This window comes from Mus pahari, chromosome 8 (assembly GCF_900095145.1).
Source record: "Mus pahari chromosome 8, PAHARI_EIJ_v1.1, whole genome shotgun sequence".
Lineage (NCBI taxonomy): Eukaryota > Metazoa > Chordata > Mammalia > Rodentia > Muridae > Mus > Mus pahari.
Window position 1 is genome coordinate 78,841,526 of NC_034597.1, and position 6,439 is coordinate 78,847,964.

Genomic DNA, 6,439 nt, shown 5'->3' on the forward strand with positions numbered 1-6,439 from the left:
TTTGCTGAACCTATTTATCAGCTATAGGAGTCCTTCACTGGAATTTTGGGGTCACTTATGTATTCTATTATATCATCTGTGAATAGTGATAGTTTGACTTCTTTCTTTACAATTTGTATCCCTTTGATCACCTTCAGTTGCTTTATTGCTCTACCAGGAATTCAAGTACTATAATGAAAATATAGGACTGCCTTGTCTTTTCCCTGATTTTAGTATAATTGTTTTAAGTTTCTCTCGATTTAATTTGATGTTGGCTAATGAATTATTATATATTGTCTTTATTATTTCTTAGGTATGTACTATCTCCAAGACTACTTATCATTCATGGATTTTCATATATGGTATAATTCCTGCATCCCTGGGATGAAGCCTACTTGACCATGATGGATTATGTGTTTGATATGGTCCTGTATTCAGGTCATGAGTCTTTCATTGCATATTTAACAGAAATTGGTCTGAAATTCTCTTTCCTTTTGAGTCTTTGTGTCATTTCAGTATTAGTGTGTCAATGTTCCTTCTATTTCAATTTCATAGAGCAGTTTGAGAATTATTAGTCTTGGCTCTACTATGAGCATCTCTTGGAATTCTGAACAAAACTCCTTTCTTTGTTTGTTGCTTGGTTTTGTTTTGTTTTGTTTTGTTTTTAAATGGGAGGCTTTTAAGAACTGCCACTATATCCTTAATGGCTAAAGCACTATTTAAATTTTTACTTGAAAATCATCCATTTTGTTTAGATTTTCCAGTTTTGTGTAGTACTGTCTTTTAAAGTACAACTTTATGATTCTTAAGATTTCCTCTAGTTGCATATGTAGCAGAGGATGGCCTAGTCAGCCATCAATGGGAGGAGAAGCCCTTGGTCTTGCGAAGATTATATGCTCCAATACAATAATGCCAGGGCCAAGAAGCAGGATTGGGTGGGTTGAGCAGGGCAGGGGGAGTGTATAGGGGACTTTCAGAGAGTAAACTAGGAAAGGGGATAGCATTTGAAATGTAAATGAAGAAAATATCTAATTTAAAAATTAAATAAATAAATAAAGTAAAAGATGTCCTTTTTATACTTTTTTTAAAAAATATTTTATTAGATATTTTCTTCATTTACATCTCAAATGCTATCTCAAAAGTCCCCTATACTCTCCCCTTGCTCTGCTCCCCTACCCAGCCACTCCTACTTCTTGGCCCTAGTGTTCCCCTGTACTAGGGCATATAAAGTTTGCAAGACCAAGGGGCCTCTCTTCCCAATGATGGCCCACTAGGCCATCTTCTGCTACATATAAAGCTAGAGACACGAGCTCTGGGGCAGAGCTCATATTGTTGTTCACCCAATAGGTTTGCAGACCCCTTCACCTCATTGGGTACTTTCTCTAGCCCCTCCATTGGGGGCCCTGTGTTCCACCTTATAGATGAGTGTGAGCATCCACTTCTGTATTTGCCAGGCACTGGGATAGCCTCACAGGAGAAAGCTATATCAGGGTCCTTTTAGCATAATCTTGCTGGCATATGCAAGAGTGTCAGCATTTGGTGGCTGATTATGGAAGGGATCCCCTGGTGGGGCAGTCTCTGGATGGTCCATCCTTTTGTCTTAGCTCCAAATTTTGTCTCTGTAACTCCTCCCATGGGTGTTTTGTTCCCTATTCTAAGGAGAAATGAAGTATCCATGCTTTGTTCTTCCTTGTTTTTGCTTTTCTTGTGTTTTGCAAATTGTATCTTGGGTATTCTAAGCTTCTGGGCTAATATCCACTTATCAGTGAGTGCATATAAAGTGATACTTTTTTGTGATTGGGTTACCTCACTCAGGGTGATATCTTCCAGATACATTCATTGCCTAAGAGTTTCATGAATTCATTGTTTTTAATAGCTGAGTAGGACTCCATTGAGTAAATATACCACATTTTCTGTATCCATTCCTCTGTTGAGGGACTGTCCCGAGCTGTATCTCGCCAGTAAGAATACACTCGGACAACCGGATTCTTCTGTGGCAAAGCTTTATTGCTTCATCGTGAGGAAGACCCCGAGCCCCAGAAATGGTGCAGCTTATATATGTCTTAATGTGGCATGTCTTCACCTGATTGGCTGCTTGCTCATAATTTCAAAAGTACACCCCGGGATGGGTCGTGACTTGGCGCGAATTTACTCTTGCACTTATGCACATTAATTAATTATAGTTATGAACAACAAAGGCCAACGCCATCCTGTAATGGCGATTACTCACAGCTCTCTACAAGGGACATCTGGATCCTTTCCAGCTTCTGGCTATTATAAATAAGGCTGCTATGAACATAGTGGAGTATGTGTCCTTATTACCAGTTGGAACATCTTCTGGATATATGCCCAGGAGAGGTATTGCTGGATCTTCTGGTATTACTATGTCCAATTTTCTGAGTAACCTCCAGACTGATTTCCAGAGTGTTTGTACAAGTTTGCAATCCCAACAACAGAGGAGTGTTCCTCTTTCTCCCCATCCTCGCCAACATCTGATGTCACATGAATTTTTTATCTTAACCATTCTGACTGGTATGAGGTGAAACCTCAGGGTTGTTTTGATTTGCATTTCCATGATTATTAAGGATGTTGGACATTTTTTCAAGTGCTTCTCAGCCCTTCGGCATTCCTCAGTTGAGAATTCTTTGTTTAGCTCTGTTTCTCATTTTTTAATGGGGTTATTTGAATTTCCGGAGTTCAGGTTCTTGAACACTTTGTATATATTGGATATTATTCCCCTATCAGATTTAGGATTGGGAAAAATTCTTTTACGTTCTGCTGGTGGCCTTTTTGACTTATTGACAGTATCTTTTGCCTTACAGAAACTTTGCAATTTTATGATGTCCCATTTGTTGATACTTACAGTACAAGCCATTGCTGTTCTGTTTAAGAATTTTTCCCCTGTGCCCATATCTTCGAGGCTTTTCCCCACTTTCTCCTGTATTAATTTCAGTGTCTCTGGTTTTATGTCAAGTTCTTTGATCCACTTAGACTTGAGCTTTGTATCTCACTTGTACAAGGAGATAAGAATGGATCAGTTCACATTCTTCTACATCATAACCACCAGTTGTGCCAGCACCATTTGTTGAAAATGCTATCTTTTTTCCACTGGATGGTTTTAGCTACCTTGTCAAAGATCAAGTAACCATAGTTTTGTGGGTTCATTTCTGAGTCTTCAGTTCTATTCCATTTTTCTACCTGACTGTCGCTGTACCAGCACCATGCAGTTTTTATCACAATTGCTCTGTAGTACAGCTTCAGGTCAGGTGTAGTGGTTCCCCCAGAGATTCTTTTATCATTGAGAAGAGTTTTTGCTATCCTAGGGTTTTTGTTATTCGAGATGAATTTGCAAATTGCCCTTTCTAACTCAGTGAAGAATTGAGTTGGAATTTTGATGGGGATTGCACTGAATCCATAGATTGCTTTCGGCAGGATAGCCATTTTTACTGTATTTATCCTGCCCATTCATGAGCATGGGAGATCTTTCCATTTTCTGAGATCTTCTTCAATTTCTTTCTTCAGAGACTCCAAGTTTTTGTCATACAGATCTTTCACTTCCTTAGAGTCACACCAAGGTACTTTATATTACTTGTGACTATTGTGAAGGGTGGTCTTTCCTAATTCCTTTCTCATCCTGTTTATCCTTTGTTTAGAGAAAGCCACTGATTTGTTTGAGTTAATTTTAGATCCAGCTACTGCAATGAAGCTGTTTATCAAGTTTAGGGGCTCTCTGGTGGAATTTTTGGGTCACTTATATAGACTATCATATCATCTACAAATAGTGCTATTTTGACTTCTTCCTTTCCAATTTGTATCCCCTTTATCTTCTTTTGCTGTCGAATTGCTCTAGCTAGGTCTTCAAATACTATATTGAATAGGTAGGGAGAAAGTGGGCAGCCTTGTCTAGTCCCTGCTTTTAGTGGGAGAGCATTTACTTTGATGAAGGCTACTGGTTTGCTGTATATTGCTTTTATTATGTTTAGGTATGGGCCTTGAATTCCTGATCTTACCATGACTTTTATCATGAAGAGGTGCTGGATTTTGTCAAATGCTTTCTCAGCATCTAATGAGATGATCATGTGATTTTTGTCTTTGAGTTTGTTTATATATTGAAGGATTTCCATATATTAATCTATCCCTGCATCATTGGCATGAAGCCTACTTGGTCATGATGGATGATCCTTTTGATGTGTTCTTGGATGCGGTTTGTGAGGATTTTTTTTGAGTATTTTTGCATCGATATTCATAAGGGAAATTGGTCTGAAGTTCTCTTTCTATGTTGGATCTTTGTGTGGTTTAGGTATCAGAGTAATTGTGGCTTCATAGAATGAATTGGGTAGAGCACCTTCTATTTATATATTGTGGAATAGCTTGAGGAGAGTTGAAATTAGGTCTTTTTTGAAGGTCTGATAGAACTATTCAGTAAACCCTGGACTTTTTTGGTTGGGAGACAATGTCAGCTGCATGTTGGTTCTTTCAGAGGGCAGTCATGATAGATCCCTTTTTGTGAGCGCTCCATAGCCTCAGTATTAGTGTCAGGCCTTGGGACTTCCCCTTGAGCTGGATCCCACTTTGGGCCTGTCACTGGACCTTCTCTTCCTCAGGCTTCTCTCCAATTCCATCCCTGTAACTCTTTCAGACAGGAACAATTATGGATCAGAGGTGTGACTCTGGGATGGCAACCCCATCCCTGACTTGATGTCCTGTCTTCCTGCTGGAGGTGGGCTCTATAAATTCCCTCTCCCTACTGTCAGGCATTTCATCTAAGGTACCTCCCTTTGTGTCCTGGGAGACTCTCACCCCCCAGGTTTCTGGTTCATTCTGGGGGCTCTCTCTAACCTCCTGTTTCCTGAGGTTGCCTGTTTACATTTTTCCTGCTGGTCCTCAGGGCTTCAGTCCCTTTCCCTCACCCAATACCAGATCAGGATAAATATATTAACTTATGAGATGATCATTCAGTATCTTTGGGTACACTAAACTCATTGTATGAGGCAACTTACCAAGTTTATTTATCAACTAGGAATTATATTTAAGACTAGAAGATTCAAGGCCTTAAATAAGAACCTGTCTTGAAACTTTTTCATAATTTCATAAATTTCTGTTTTCAAATTCTTTATAAAGAGAGACTTGTAGTTAATACAAGCCATGAAACACCATATATTACATATATATATATATATATATATATATATATATATATATATGTATATATATATTACAATGAACTGTCCTTGTCCTTTCTGTCTCAATTCTCTTCATTTCATGTTTTAAGGTCAGATCTTAGCACTGAAGTCTGCCTTAATAAAAATGATTAGTTCATAAGAGAACATACAGGCTTTTTTATAGACCTATCAATTATCGTTCTACATAAAACAGGAACCAAAAATAAGCCATACCTTTAACATCAACGTATAATAACTGAGAATGTTTTAATTACAATTTTCATGGTCTATAGCATAAGCATATCCATAACATGTCATCTATCACTTTCCATTATATGAAGTTTGTATTGAAAACAAAGTGTCAATTTAATAAAGGAAATTATAAGCATTAACGATGGAATTAATTGTATTACCTACCTTCAAAATGCATAAAAAGAAAATTTGGAATATTTAATTGTAAGTCAACTAAAATATATTTGATACATAAACTAATAAAAAAGCAATAAAGTAGAAAACAAGTGTTACTATTAGGTACTTTCTTTTTGTAACAATTCCTTAGTCAAACTAATTGACTGCTTAGTGGTAATACATTTGATGTTCCAGAGTATTAATTCTATTTATGACAACACTTTAAATATCCTAATGTTAAGAGACTGGAGGCCCCAGGGAGTTTGAGGTCTGATGGGTTGGGGGATGGGGGACATAGTCATGGAGACAGGGGACAGGGAGGAGGTGTGGGATATAGAAGAGTCAGAGGGTGGACTGAGAGGGGAATAAAATCTGGAGTATAAATAAATAAATATCCTCACTGTTCCATTAGTTTTTAATTTTGATGTCAATTGGAATAATTTGAGGAGTTCCCAAGTTATATGAAAAAAAATGACAAGGAAAAAATAATGTTACCTTCCTATTCTCAGAATTCTACTTTAATAGCTAAGTTTGAAACAGAGATATCCACAATAAAAACAAAGAAACAAATCACCCTAAAACAAAACTCAAAAAGTATTAAAATCTAAGATTCAGGTTTGAAAAACCAATAAACTGGTGTTGGGGATTGCTTCCAATGTTTTGGATTAACTTGGCCACCAAACTCAGGAATCTGCATGTCTAAATGTTGGTGGTCCTTGTTCCCAATTGGGTTTTGATTAATCAATAAAGAGCCAATGGCCAGTGGCTGGGTAGATACACTGAGGTGGGATTTGCTCGGGCAAGGAACTAGGAGAAAGGAAGAGGATAATTGCTCTCTCTCTCTCTCTCTCTCTCTCTCTCTCTCTCTCTCTCTCTCTCTCTCTCTCTCT